At 50.1% G+C, this 16,219-nt stretch overlaps 1 pseudogene; it reads right to left on the bottom strand.

Moving 5' to 3' along the window:
* LOC124010732 overlaps positions 1-16,219 on the bottom strand; it is a 109,792-nt pseudogene that overhangs the window by 78,131 nt on the left and 15,442 nt on the right.

Raw genomic sequence — 16,219 nt, 5'->3', positions numbered from 1 at the left:
TGCCGTAAGAGCTATATGCCCTGCACTATGCCGTAAGAGCTATATGCCCTGCACTATGTCATAACAGCTATATGCCCTGCACTATGTCATAACAGCTATATGCCCTGCACTATGTCATAACAGCTATATGCCCTGCACTATATGTCATAACAGCTATATGCCCTGCACTATGTCATAACAGCTATATGCCCTGCACTATGTCATAACAGCTATATGCCCTGCACTATGTCATAACAGCACTATGCTATATGTCATAACAGCTATATGCCCTGCACTATGTCATAACAGCTATATGCCCTGCACTATATGTCATAACAGCTATATGCCCTGCACTATGTCATAACAGCTATATGCCCTGCACTATGTCATAACAGCTATATGACCTGCACTATATGTCATAACAGCTATATGCCCTGCACTATATGTCATAACAGCTATATGCCCTGCACTATGTCATAACAGCTATATGCCCTGCACTATATGTCATAACAGCTATATGCCCTGCACTATATGTCATAACAGCTATATGCCCTGCACTATGCCATTACAGCTATATGCCCTGCACTATGCCATAACAGCTATATGCCCTATGCAGCTATGTCATAACAGCTATATGCCCTGCACTATGTCATAACAGCTATATGCCCTGCACTATGTCATAACAGCTATATGCCCTGCACTATGTCATAACAGCTATATGACCTGCACTATGTCATAACAGCTATATGACCTGCACTATGCAGCTATGTCATAACAGCTATATGCCCTGCACTATGTCATAACAGCTATATGACCTGCACTATGTCATAACAGCTATATGCCCTGCACTATGTCATAACAGCTATATGCCCTGCACTATGTCATAACAGCTATATTCCCTGCACTATGTCATAACAGCTATATGCCCTGCACTATGTCTTAACAGCTATATGACCTGTACTATGCCGTAAGAGCTATATGCCCTGCACTATGTCATAACAGCTATATGCCCTGCACTATGTCATAACAGCTATATGCCCTGCACTATGTCATAACAGCTATATGCCCTGCACTATGTCATAACAGCTATATGACCTGCACTATGCCACTATATGCCCTGCACTATGTCATAACAGCTATATGCCCTGCACTATGTCATAACAGCTATATGCCCTGCAATATGTCATAACAGCTATATGCCCTGCACTATATGTCATAACAGCTATATGACCTGCACTATATGTCATAACAGCTATATGCCCTGCACTATGTCATAACAGCTATATGCCCTGCACTATATCATAACAGCTATATGACCTGCACTATGCCGTAAGAGCTATATGCCCTGCACTATGCCGTAAGAGCTATATGCCCTGCACTATGCCATAACAGCTATATGCCCTGCACTATGTCATAACAGCTATATGCCATGCACTATGTCGTAACAGCTATATGACCTGCACTATGTCATAACAGCTATATGACCTGCACTATGTCATAACAGCTATATGCCATGCACTATGTCGTAACAGCTATATGACCTGCACTATGTCATAACAGCTATATGACCTGCACTATGCCGTAAGAGCTATATGACCTGCACTATGTCATAACAGCTATATGACCTGCACTATGTCAAAACAGCTATTTGCCCTGCACTATGTCAAAACTGCTATATGACCTGCACTATGTCAAAACAGCTATATGCCCTGCACTATGTCATAACAGCTATATGACCTGCACTATGTCAAAACAGCTATATGCCCTGCACTATGTCAAAACAGCTATATGCCCTGCACTATGCCATAACAGCTATATGCCCTGCACTATGTCATAACAGCTATATGCCCTGCAATATGTCAAAACAGCTATATGCCCTGCACTATGTCATAACAGCTATATGACCTGGACTATGTCATAACAGCTATATGCCCTGCACTATGTCATAACAGCTGTATGCCCTGCACTATGCCGTAAGAGCTATATGCCCTGCACTATGCCGTAAGAGCTATATGCCCTGCACTATGTCATAACAGCTATATGCCCTGCACTATGTCATAACAGCTATATGCCCTGCACTATGTCATAACAGCTATATGCCCTGCACTATATGTCATAACAGCTATATGCCCTGCACTATGTCATAACAGCTATATGCCCTGCACTATGTCATAACAGCTATATGCCCTGCACTATGCCATAAGAGCTATATGCCCTGCACTATGTCATAACAGCTATATGCCCTGCACTATGTCATAACAGCTATATGCCATGCACTATGTCATAACAGCTATATGCCATGCACTAAGTCGTAACAGCTATATGACCTGCACTATGTCATAACAGCTATATGACCTGCACTATATGTCATAACAGCTATATGCCCTGCACTATATGTCATAACAGATATATGCCCTGCACTATGCCATTACAGCTATATGCCCTGCACTATGCCATTACAGCTATATGCCCTGCACTATGTCATAACAGCTATATGCCCTGCACTATGTCTTAACAGCTATATACCCTGCACTATGTCATAACAGCTATATGCCCTGCACTATGTCATAACAGCTATATGACCTGGACTATGCCGTAAGAGCTATATGCCCTGCACTATGTCATAACAGCTATATGCCCTGCACTATGTCATAACAGCTATATGCCCTGCACTATGTCATAACAGCTATATGCCCTGCACTATTTCATAACAGCTATATGACCTGCACTATATGTCATAACAGCTATATGCCCTGTACTATGTCATAACAGCTATATGACCTGCACTATGTCATAACAGCTATATGCCCTGCACTATGTCATAACAGCTATATGACCTGCACTATGCCGTAAGAGCTATATGCCCTGCACTATGCCGTAAGAGCTATATGCCCTGCACTATGTCATAACAGCTATATGCCCTGCACTATGTCATAACAGCTATATGCCATGCACTATGCCGTAAGAGCTATATGCCCTGCACTATGCCGTAAGAGCTATATGCCCTGCACTATGTCATAACAGCTATATGCCCTGCACTATGTCATAACAGCTATATGCCCTGCACTATGTCATAACAGCTGTATGCCCTGCACTATGCCGTAAGAGCTATATGCCCTGCACTATGCCGTAAGAGCTATATGCCCTGCACTATGTCATAACAGCTATATTCCCTGCACTATGTCATAACAGCTATATGCCCTGCACTATGTCATAACAGCTATATGCCCTGCACTATGTCATAACAGCTATATGCCCTGCACTATTTCATAACAGCTATATGACCTGCACTATATGTCATAACAGCTATATGACCTGCACTATATGTCATAACAGCTATATGCCCTGCACTATGTCATAACAGCTATATGCCCTGCACTATGTCATAACAGCTATATGACCTGCACTATGCCGTAAGAGCTATATGCCCTGCACTATGCCGTAAGAGCTATATGCCCTGCACTATGTCATAACAGCTATATGCCCTGCACTATGTCATAACAGCTATATGCCATGCACTATGTCGTAACAGCTATATGACCTGCACTATGTCATAACAGCTATATGACCTGCACTATGTCATAACAGCTATATGCCATGCACTATGTCGTAACAGCTATATGACCTGCACTATGTCATAACAGCTATATGACCTGCACTATGCCGTAATATGACCTGCACTATGCCATAACAGCTATATGACCTGCACTATGTCATAACAGCTATATGACCTGCACTATGTCAAAACAGCTATATGACCTGCACTATGTCAAAACAGCTATATGCCCTGCACTATGTCATAACAGCTATATGACCTGCACTATGTCATAACAGCTATATGACCTGCACTATGTCAAAACAGCTATATGCCCTGCACTATGTCAAAACAGCTATATGACCTGCACTATGTCATAACAGCTATATGCCCTGCACTATGTCATAACAGCTATATGCCCTGCACTATGTCAAAACAGCTATATGCCCTGCACTATGTCATAACAGCTATATGACCTGCACTATGTCATAACAGCTATATGCCCTGCACTATGTCATAACAGCTATATGACCTGCACTATGTCATAACAGCTATATGCCCTGCACTATGTCATAACAGCTATATGCCCTGCACTATGTCATAACAGCTATATGACCTGGACTATGTCATAACAGCTATATGCCATGCACTATGTCATAACAGCTATATGACCTGCACTATGTCATAACAGCTATATGCCCTGCACTATGTCATAACAGCTGTATGCCCTGCACTATGCCGTAAGAGCTATAACACACAGCGTGTTGAAATATCTTCCCCTAATATAGACTCCAAATTCCTCTCCCACGCATTCTAATGGTGTGGCTTCATATGCAAAGCAGCTCCTGTTATGGAGGAAGGACAGGGAAGGGTTAAATATGAAGGCTGTTTTGTTACAATAGAGAGAGAAAAACCCCTCCGTCAGCCCTCATGAGGAAGGGAAAGAGAGGGGGAGGCTCGGCAGGTCGGGCGGATGTGTTTACCTCCCCGTATCCGCTGGTTACGAGCTGCTGCACCGTGTTACAGCTCTGGGGCTGTCCCTAGGCAGGGAGGAAGTACGCAGCAGCTCTTTGAGGTAGGTAGGTGTGTGTGTGTGTGTGTGTGGAGCGCTCCGGGCTCCTCTTACCGTCCTTCTCAGCCTCGTCTGTGAGGGCTGAGGCCCCTGGCCCCGTTCTGGCTGGGCCTTGGCAGCGTGCCCTGTCCTCTCCTCCATCTCCCTCTCTCCGCTCGTGCTGGCTGTCTGCCAAGTCCACCGCTGCCCCTCCTCCCTCCTTCTCCTTCAGTTCCAGCTCAGAGAAGCGCAGCATAGCACGCTACAGACACACACACACACACACACACAGTCATGAGACCGACCCTGCGCTGCTCTCTTTTTCTCTCTCTCTCTCTCTTTCTCTCTCTCTTTCTCTCTCTCTCTCTCTCTGCACGAGGCCTCTTTCCCTGCTCCTCTACTAAGGGTCTGCGTCCCCAAAGGCCAAAGTGACTTCCTTCTTCCTTCCCTTATTTCCTCCCTTTAGTTATGGTCTCCTTTCCGTCATCTGCACTGACGTGGATGCAAGAGCTGACAGGGTGAACGCCAGCCTCTGGAGAGCTGTTTGTTATGTAGCCTAACCTTCACCTGTCAACTTGTTGTGAGATCAGATTAGTGCAGATTGAGGAAGGAGAGAGGACAAGGAAAGGAAGCCATTTTAGACTCTCTGTTGACTCTCTCTGTAGCCGTTCATGCTTTACAGTGAGGTCACCTCAACAACAGCTAACAACATTGACATCAATAAAACAGTTATGGTCTGGTAACAGAACTCCATGCCTCTTGTCCACTTTTACTCCTGACTGGCTGTCTAACAGAAACACACAAAAACAACGACAGAAAAGCCTGATTCTTCTACTACGCTCCTGAAACCGCAAAAACCAAAATGAAAATAATAATTTGTCAAATTTTGGAATAAGAAGTGTAAATGAACTGACCTCACAGTAAGCAGCAGGTTGACTTAATTTACTGTCCTCTTGTGTTAAGCCTTCCATCTAAGTAATTGAATTAAACGTGTGCTCAATATTTTTGGCCAGTCATTTCAGTCATACAACTGTCATTTCAGTGATATAGAAAACAACTGACATTCATTAATATTAAAACCCATCCTATTAACATCACACAGTTATGCATATGAATTGATTTAATAAAAAAGTCAGAGTAGCAAGGTAAACAGAGGTGTGAATTAAGCAATAAGGCCTACGCTGGTGTGCTATATGGTCTATATACCACAGCTAAGGGCTGTTCTTAAGCACGACGCAACACGGAGTGCCTGGACACAGCCCTTAACCGTGGTATATTGGCCATAAACCACAAACCTCTGAGGTGCCTTATTGCTATTATAAACTGGTTACCAACGTAATTAGAGCAGTAAAAATACCATTTTTGCCATACCTGTGGTATACGGCTGTCATCCAATCAGCATTCAGGGCTCAAACCACCCAATTTATAATAGCCTATAGATCAAATTCAATACAACAGGGTTTCTGGCAGCCAAATGCCAATCTAGAAAGACATGAACACTGGAGCACACAATCTTGGGCGTCATAGAAACCTCCCTGTTGGGCTCCCATATAAAAAACATTAATTCAGTGGTAAATCAATGACCAGGCAGCAGAGGCTGAGGCTGGGGAATAAGACTGTGAATAAGACTGGGGTTGGGGAATGAGACTGGGAATAAGACTGGGGTTGGGGAATGAGGCTGGGAATAAGACTGGGGTTGGGGAATAAGACTGGGAATAAGACTGGGGTTGGGGAATGAGACTGGGAATAAGACTGGGGTTGGGGAATGAGGCTGGGGAATAAGACTGGGAATAAGACTGGGGTTGGGGAATGAGACGGGGAATAAGACTGGGGTTGGGGAATGAGGCTGGGAATAAGACTGGGGTTGGGGAATGAGACTGGGAATAAGACTGGGGTTGGGGAATGAGACTGGGATTAAGACTGGGGTTGGGGAATGAGGCTGGGGAATAAAACTGGGAATACGACTGGGGTTGGGGAATGAGACTGGGAATAAGACTGGGGTTGGGGAATGAGGCTGGGGAATAAGACTGGGGTTGGGGAATGATGCTGGGGAATAAGACTGGGAATAAGACTGGGGTTGGGGAATGAGACTGGGAATAAGACTGGGGTTGGGGTATGAGGCTGGGGAATAAAACTGGGGTTGGGGAATGAGACTGGGAATAAGGCTGGGGTTGGGGAATGAGGCTGGGGAATAAGACTGGGGTTAGGGAATGAGACTGGGAATAAGGCTGGGGTTGGGGAATGAGACTGGGAATAAGGCTAGGGTTGGGGAATGAGGCTGGGGAATAGGGCTGGGAATAAGGCTGCGTTTGGGGAATGAGTCTGGTGTTCGGGGAATGAGACTGGGGAATAAGCCTGGGGTTGGGGAATGAGGCTGGGGAATAAGACTGGGGTTGGGGAATGAGGCTGGGGAATAAGGCTGGGAATAAGGCAGGGGTTTGGGGAATGAGGCTGGGGTTGGGGAATGAGGCTGGGGTTGGGGAATGAGGCTGGTGTTTGGGGAATGAGACTGGGGAATAAGGCTGGGGTTGGGGAATGAGGCTGGGGAATAAGACTGGGGTTAGGGAATGAGTCTGGGGAATAAGGCTGGGAATAAGTCAGGGGTTTGGGGAATGAGGCTGGGGAATAAGGCTGGGGTTGGGGAATGAGGCTGGGGAATAAGCCTGGGGTTGGGGAATGAGACTGGGGAATAAGGCTGGGGTTGGGGAATGAGGCTGGGGAATAAGGCTGGGGTTGGGAAATGAGGCTGGGGAATGAGGATGGGGAATAAGACTGGGGTTGGGGAATGAGGCTGGGAATTAAGCCTGGGGTTGGGGAATGAGGCTGGGAATTAAGCCTGGGGTTGGGGAATGAGGCTGGGGAATAAGGCTGGGGTTGGGGAATGAGACTGGGGAATAAGGCTGGGGTTGGGGAATGAGGCTGGGGAATAAAGCTGGGGTTGGGGAATGAGGCTGAGGAATAAGGCTGGGGTTGGGGCAAGAGCCGCTCTAGTTGCATGGCTGTGTTGAGTCGGTTTAGCGGAGGTTGGGCTGCTAGCGGGCGCTAATCTCCACCGTCGGAGAAGGACTGGGAATTGGCCAGGATTCCACTAGAGCAGAGCTGAGAGAGCCAGGCTGTCTTTGCACCCCAGCGCTCAGCCAACAGAGCTAGGAGGAGGATGGGGGAGAGGGGGAGGGGAGGTTATCAGAGTATAATTTGAGGACAGAGGAGCCTTTTGGGGACTGGGAGAAGGGAGGGGGCTGGCTGCTCTACTTCTATCCCTCCCCTCCTTCAGCACCACCTATCCCCCCATCCCCAGGCATCACCTGCAGGTTAACAATAGCCCGGGGCTGTAAGAGCCCGACAGGCCGCCATGGCACACACACACACACACACACACACACACACACACACACACACACACACACACACACACACACACACACACACACACACACACACACACACACACACACACACACACACACACACACACACACACACACACACAGCCAGCAGCTTAGCTTCTGCCTGGCTGAGCAGCGCAGGAACACACACACACACGGTGTGTTGTGTTCACTCGCTCTCTCTGCGAACTAAAACACCACCGCAGTGGAGGGCAGCTCCACGGGCTCATAGCGTGGGCGGGGTGAGGGAGGCGGGAGGATTGCAGGAAGGGAGGGAGACAGAGGGCAGGCAAGGCAACGGCCAACAGTAATTATACTGGAGCTTGTGGAGACGGGGCTTGGCAGGGCAGGGGGGCTGATACAGAGCAGAGAGTACTTCCAACTCCACTTCTTTCTATAGACCACCATCTCCTTTAGATCTGCCCAGTGAAACCTGACTGGCTGAAATCTTAGAAAGACCCATCCTATCAGTCTTCCTTATGGTCCAAACTGCTAAAACACCAGATGAAAGTCATTATCAAATCCCAAATCTTGATTTTCAATCAGGTGTATTTTTCCTGGGTTGGAACAAAAGCCAACATACTGCTTCGCTGTAGGAACCAGGAAAGGAGATGATTTTAAAGACTTTAAAAGGGTTAGGTATGTATGTGTTCTGGGAGATTACCTGCAATGCCCGCTGCTCTCTGCTCAGCTTGCTGGAGTCGGCGTACAGCTCGGTGGTGACACACTTGATGCGGTCACCAACGTAGCCAGAGGAGTTAGCGATGCGCTTGGCCAGGCTGGACCTCCTGGCCCTGGGGCAGCCTTGGTCGTCGTACTCCTCACCCTCGTGGGACTCTGTGTCCGTGTGCATGTCCTTGTCCAGGTCCGAGTAGTGGTCCATGGTCCTTTCATTCCTAAACCCAGATTCGTTCAAGGTGCGTTCCCTAGGAGAGTGGTCTGCGGAGGTGCGGTCCTCGCAAGAGCGGAACCCTACATGTAAGATCCACACGTGTACGGTCCCAAGAGCTGCGGTCCTTAAAAGTACAGTCCTCATGCGTATGGTCCCAGAAACTGCGGTCCCCAGAACTACGGTCCACAGAGGTGTGGTCCTCAAAAGTATAGTCCCTGCTCTTAAGGCCCTCTAAAGATTGGTCTCTACGGTCCCAAGAGGTGCGGTCTCCAGAAGTCCTTGCGCAGCGAAGGGTCTGCTCCTCTGGCAGGTCAGAGATGGGGCTGCTTTCTGCAGGGCTGGGGCTGTCCTCCTCATGTCTGGGGAAAGGGCAGGGGGAGAGGGAGGGGGAGAGGTACAGAGGGAGGAAGGGTGGAAGCCCAGCCACAGCTGGCTGCGTTGCTGCTGCTCTGCCTGCCTGTGGGCCTGGCCTGGCCTGAGTTCAACAGCCTGGCCGGTACGGAGCATGTGCTGGAGCTCTGCCTCTCTCCCCTCGTTTCTCCCGATACTCCCACTACCCACAGGTTTGGAAGGGTCTCCTCTCTTAGCGCATGGAGAAACAGCTTTGGTCAGGGGAGAGTCGCTGTCCCCATCGTCTTGGATTAAGTCGATACAGACTATCTCCTCTCTAGCTCCCGCCAGGGGCTTGTGGTTGAGGCTCTTTGAGCCCAGGCCTGTGGACCTGTCGGTCTCTCTGTCCCCCCTGCGGGTGTGTTTAGTGTCTGGGGCCTGGGTCTTGTAGGCTGGGGCAGAGCCCTCGTGGTGCTGCCAAATCTTCTCCTTGGGCCTTGTGTGGGGGAGGACATGAGGGGGTGGACCATCTCCTGGGAGTCATGGAAGGTCAGGTAGTCCCCGTGGCTGGGGGGGATGCCGTACGGGAGGCCATGTTTGGGGGCAGGCGGGGTGGGTACAGGCTGCTGCTGCCCAGCAGAACAGGGTGGGGGTACAGTGGGCCTTTGCCTGGCATGGACATGTGGGGCAGGGACATGCTCTCCTGGACCGAGAAGGGCAGGTATCTGTTAGCGTAACCTAGGCTAGGGGGCAGATAGCCGTCACTCTGGGGGAGGTAGAGGTGGCTAGGGGGGTGGCCGGACGGATGGCTGTTGTCTAAGTGGGGCGGCTGCTGGGGTTTGAAGGGCATCTCCTGAGCCTCTGGTTTCTTCAGGGGTTTCCCAGAAGAGGGATGGCTGCCCACTCTGTTGGAAGAAGGGCTGTCTCAGAGTAGTTGGGGGAGGATCTTGGCCAATCACCGTTGACCTTGGGAGAGGGGGAGGCAGAGGACGGTCGGCTCCCAGAAGGGGCTACCACAGCTGGGGCATGGCTTGGGGTGACAGCCCCATCGACCTCACCTATCCTGGGACAGGAAGAGCTTCGCTGCTGCGGCGAAGACAAGTTCTCCAGGTTTTTATGTTTGATGACGGAGGGGTCTTTGTTGTGGTTGGTGTCTGAGCTGGAGCTGTCGTGGACCGGGGTCGAGCTGGGCACCACCCAGGGGAGCGTAAAGTGCTAATGATCTCAGGCCTCTCAGAGGTTTTGGAGGAAGCCCCTGACGGGGAGAGGGTCTCTTTCAGGAGCTCCCGGCTGGGGGGTAAGCCGTATCGAGCCGCGGGCGAGTAGCCCAGCTTAGCCAAGGCCTCTAGTTTTGGGGGGAATCCGTTGGGGAGCCTTCCAACTCCAGGATTTTGGCTGACAGATCCAGAGGCTTGTCCGCAGGGTCTTTGGCAGGAGCCTGTAGTACTGCTGGTCTATCAGAGGACAAAGTCTTTAAAGGGGACTGGCTCCGCTTCCTTTCCCCATTCCTCTCCACATTCCTGTGCTCTGAGCTGCTGCCCTGCTCTTTGGCTTTGTGGGTGTTGCTGCCGGACCTCACCGGGGAGCGGTGCTCAGAGGACATGCTGCTCATGTAGAAAGGATGGGACACCGATGGGGAGGAAGAGGTGGTGGTGGTGGAGGAGCAGGGAGGGCTTCTGAACAGTGACTTCTGGATGTCCAAAGTGCTGTTGTCTATGAGAGGAGAGGGGGGAGGGACTAAGGTCTGGGGAGGGTGGGGGGCTGTGCGGGGGGACTGCATTATAAGTGCTTGGGTGGAGTCCACTGGTAGGCTGCTGCTAATGCCAGTCCCAGCACTACTACTGCTACTACTGGTAATATTGCTACTGTTGTGAATGCTGCTGCTGCCAGAGCTCTTACTAGAGGAAGTCCGGCTGAGCTTACTACTGCTGCTGTTGTTGTTGTGCTGCCTGTCACTATGGGACTGGGGCTGCCTGTCTCTACTGTGTGACTGGTGATGGGGTTGGGACTGGGACTGCCTTTCACTATGTGACTGGGGTTGGGACTGGGGCTGCCTGTCACTATGTGACTGGTGATGGGGTTGGGACTGGGGCTGCCTGTCACTATGTGACTGGTGATGGGGTTGGGACTGGGGCTGCCTGTCACTATGTGACTGGTGATGGGGTTGGGACTGGGGCTGCCTGTCACTATGTGACTGGTGATGGGGTTGGGACTGGGGCTGCCTGTCACTATGTGACTGGTGATGGGGTTGGGACTGGGGCTGCCTGTCACTATGTGACTGGTGATGGGGTTGGGACTGGGGCTGCCTGTCACTATGTGACTGGTGATGGTTTTGGGACTGGGGCTGCCTGTCACTATGTGACTGGTGATGGGGTTGGGACTGGGGCTGCCTGTCACTATGTGACTGGTGATGGGGTTGGGACTGCTGGTGGGCCTGGTGCTGCTGGTGAAGCTGGGAACCGTAGGGGGAGGCCTCGTGGTGGATCCGGGGCCCCAGGCCCTGCATCGGGGAGAGGGTGTTGGGGACCACCGTGGCCATGGGGATCCTCATAGGAGGGGCCAGGGGGGAGGAGATGGGGGCCGGGGGGTACGGGGGCATGTAGAAGAGGCGCTCTGCCCCAGCAGCGCTACCCCCCGCCCCTCCACACAGGGACTGGTAGGCCAGGTGCTGGGGCAGGTAGGGTGAGGGCTGGGACATGAACGAGGCCTTGTACATGTTGAGGGCTGCGTATTTGGAGGAGTCCAGGAAGGGGTACAGCCCGGGGTCAGCGTACGGGTTTACTGCCCAGGGAAGTCGCAGGAAGCCATTGCTGCCGTTGAGGCCCAGCTCAGAGGGTTTATCTCCAGGCCCCACACGCCGCTCCATTCCCAGGCCCTCCCCTCCTCCACCAGGCCTCTGCAACCCAGGGGGAGAGCTCTTATACAGACCCACATAACCGTTACCAGGCTTCCTGCCATCCAAGGTCAACCCTTCGGGTTTGTAGACTAGGTCGTAGCCCAGGGGCAAGGAGGAGACCCCCTCCCTGGCTTTTTCGGAGGCGGACAAGGTGCGGATGCCCGGGTAGACCATCCCTCCGTGGACACGGAGGCTCTCCCTCATCAGGCTGCTACGGTCCATGCCCAGGGCAGCTAGCGGGTTCATTCTGCAAGCAGCACTCGCATCCACCTGCAACAAGACAACACACAAAGAGAGGGATGAGAGACTGAGCCTTATAGCACTAAAGGGATGATATTCTCATTTATACATGTGTATGGTTTCTCAGCATACTGTGTAGTCCTACTAGACAAGCTCTTGTGATATTACATTAGAGAATATTAAAGTGAATAAACTCACTTTTGGAAATATAATAAGTTGAATTTCCCCTCAATAAAAATAGATCCACTATCAACTTTTAAAGCTGTAGTAAGACCCTCTTTAACAATTAACACAAATCAAGAGACCACTATCCATAGACGTGGGTATATTTTGTAGAATTTCCATTAGAGGCACATTAGCAATACATCTCCATTAATCAAGCACGGGGGGATTCATTTAACAGAGAGCTCCATTTTAAAATGCCCTGTCTCCATACTGTAACCACAACACTTAAGAACACGTCTCCGGACCCACTCTACAACAAGGGAAAGTCAAGGTCATTGGAGAGACGCCACACAAGCAGCAGAATATGGAGCCTTGCTTTGCAAATGGCACCTTATTCCCTATTTAGAGCACTACTCTGGTCAAAAGTAGTGCACTACATAGGGTATAGGGTGCCATTGGATTGAATCCTTGCTCTATCTGGCTCTTGTAAGAGGGAAGCGCTAGCTGCAGCTGATTCCTAACAGGTGAAGAGAAGCCTTTGAGGCAGCCAGGCAAACGACATGTATCAGTCTGATCCATCATCACGAGCAGGGGGATTCATGTCTACCTGGATTGCTGATGTACCGCTACAGTAGACCAGCCCTCTGTTCTACTCCCACAGACCAAACCATACCTGGGTTCAAACAGTATTGGTTTTTATTCAAATACTTCAGCTGCACTTGTTTGAGCCTGCCTGGCGCAATGGCACCAATGAAATCATCCCAAAAGTGCACATTTTCACCCAACTCATACTGCAAGGCTCAATCAAACACTCAAAGTATTTTGCCTGCTATAGAGCGAGTCCATGACAGAGTAGAGTACTGATGCCAGGAAGTGGATTAATTGAGTTTCCTGCCTGCCCACGGTACGATACGGGGGCGGCTGTTTGATTCATCTCCTATTGGATCAACTGCAGGACTCATTTAGAAATGATAGCAGGCAGCCCAGTGGAGGTGTAGCTACACCACAGTAATCCTACATCCAAATGAAAACCAAAGCCCTTGTGGAGGGCTCTTCCAGGTCTGCCATTCACTACATTACAGAGAGGGCTTCATATCGGAGCTTACCATGCTTTGTGTGATGTGGTGGTTCCTGGATGGTTAGATCCACATGGGTAGTCTGCCTCCCACCATCCCTCACTGGTACAATCCTGTCAAGACAAAGACAGAACAACTGTGTGTTACCATCAATCAATCAATCAAATTTATAAAGCCCTTTTTACATCAGCAGTTGTCACAAAATGCTTATACAGAAACCCAGCCTAAAACCCCAAAGAGCAAGAAATGCAGAAAAGCAGTGGCTAGGAAAAAGTGCTTAGAAAGGCAGGAAGCTCGAGAGCAGGGTCCGAGAGAGGAGGAAACCGAGAGAGAGGAGGAAACCGAGAGAGAGGAGAAAACCGAGAGAGGAGGAAACCGAGGGAGAGGAAGAAACTGTGAGAGAGGAGGGAACCGAGGGAGAGGAAGAAACCTAGAGAGAGGAGGTAACCGAGAGAGAGGAAGAAACCAAGAGAGAGGAGGTAACCGAGAGAGAAGAAGAAACTGAGAGAGGAGAAAACCGAGAGAGAGGAGGTGACTGAGAGAGAGGAGGAAACCGAGATAGAGGAAGAAACCCAAGAGAGAAGCAGAAACCCGAGAGAGGCGGAAACCCGAGAGAGGCGGAAACCCGAGAGAGACGAGGAAACCCGAGAGAGAGGCGGAAACCCGAGAGAGACGAGGAAACCCGAGAGAGAGGCGGAAACCCGAGAGAGACGAGGAAACCCGAGAGAGAGGCGGAAACCCGAGAGAGAGGCGGAAACCCGAGAGAGAAGAGGAAACCCGAGAGAGATGAGGAAACCCGAGAGAGAGGAGGAAACCCTAGAGAGATGAGGAAACCCGAGAGAGAGGAGGAAACCCGAGAGAGAGGAGGAAACCCGAGAGAGAGGAGGAAACCGAGAGAGAGGTGGAAACCGAGAGAGAGGAAGAAACCCGAGATAGTGGAAGAAACCCGAGAGAGAGGAAGAAACCGAGAGAGAGGAGGAAACCCGAGAGAGAGGAAGAAACCGAGAGAGAGGAATAAACCTGAGAGAGAGGAAGAAACCGAGAGAGAGGAAGAAGCCGAGAGAGAGGAAGAAACCGAGAGAGAGGAGGAAACCGAGAGAGAGAAGGAAGAAACCGAGAGAGGAGGAAACCGAGAGAGAGGAAGAAACTGAGCGAGGAGGAAACTGAGTGAGGAGGCAACCGAGAGAGAGGAGGAAATGCGAGAGAGAGGAGGAAATGCGAGAGAGAGGAGGAAACCGAGAGAGAAGAAACTAAGAAAGGAGGAAACCGAGGGAGAGGAGGAAACCGAGAGAGAGGAGGAAATACGAGAGAGAGGAGGAAACCGAGAGAGAGGAAAGAAAGAGGAGAGAGAGAGAGAGAAGAGAGAGAGGAGAAAACCGAGAGAGAGGAGGAAACCGAGAGAGAGAAAGAAACCGGGAGAGGAGGAAACCGAGAGAGAGGCAGAAACTGAGAGAGGAGGAAACCGAGAGAGGAAGAAACAAAGAGAGAGGAAGAAACAAAGAGAGAGGAAGAAACCGAGAGAGAGGAGGAAGAAAGAGAGAGAGAGGAAGAAACCGAGAGAGAGGAAGAAACCGAGAGAGGAAGAAACCGAGAGAGAGGAAGAAACCGAGAGAGAGGAAGAAACCGAGAGAGAGGAAGAAAGAGAGAGAGAGAGAAGAAAGAGAGAGAGAGAGAGAGAGAACCGAGAGAAAGAAGAGAGAGAGAGAGGAAGACTGAGAGAGAGGAGGAAACCGAGAGAGATGCGGAAACCGAGAGAGAGGAAGAAACCCAAGAGAGAAGCAGAAACCCGAGAGAGAGGCAGAAACCCGAGAGAGGCGGAAACCCGAGAGAGAGGCGGAAACCCAAGAGAGATGAGGAAACCCGAGAGAGAGGAGGAAACCGAGAGAGAGGAGGAAACCCGAGAGAGAGGAAGAAACCGAAGAGAGAGGAGGAAAGAGAGAGAGGAGGAAATGCAAGAGAGGGGAGGAAACCGAGAGAGAAGAAACTGAGAAAGGAGGAAACCGAGGGACGGGAGGAAACCGAGAGAGAGAGGAAACCGAGAGAGAGGAGGAAAGAGAGAGAGGAGAAAACCGAGAGAGAAGAGAGAAACCGAGAGAGAGGAGAGAGAAAGAGAGAGAGAGAGAGAGAAAGACACAGAGAGAGAGAGAGAAACCGAGAGAGAGGAAGAAAGAGAGAGAGAGGAAGAAACCGAGAGAGAGAGCAGAAAGAGAGAGAGGCGAAGAAAGAGAGAGAGAGGAAGAAACCGAGAGAGAGAGAGGAAGAAAGAGAGAGAGGAGAGAGAGAGAAACCGAGAGAGAGGAGAGAAACTGACCAGTGACTGAGAAAGAGGAAAGAGAGAGAGTAAGAGAGTGAGAGAGAGAGAGAAAGAGAGAGAGAGAGAGAAGAGAGCCGCCGAGAGAGAGAGAGAGAGAAGAAAGAGAGAGAGAGAGAGACAAGCTATGTGACTGCCCACAAAAGAGGAGAAAGAGAGAGAGAGAGAGAGAGAGAGAGAGGAAGAAACCGAGAGAGAGAGATGATGACCATATTAGAGAGAGAAATAGAGAGATTAGAGACAGATCCACAAAGAAGAGAGAAAGAGGAAAAACCAGAGAGAGAGAAAAGAAATCTTTTGAGAGTGAAAAAGAGAGAGTGAGAGAATCACAGAGCAAGAAGTGACCTGAGAGAGAGAG

Source organism: Oncorhynchus gorbuscha, linkage group LG23 (assembly GCF_021184085.1).
Source record: "Oncorhynchus gorbuscha isolate QuinsamMale2020 ecotype Even-year linkage group LG23, OgorEven_v1.0, whole genome shotgun sequence".
NCBI lineage: Eukaryota > Metazoa > Chordata > Actinopteri > Salmoniformes > Salmonidae > Oncorhynchus > Oncorhynchus gorbuscha.
The sequence above is the reverse complement of the archived record's forward strand: the minus strand, read 5'-3'. Positions and strand labels throughout refer to the sequence as shown.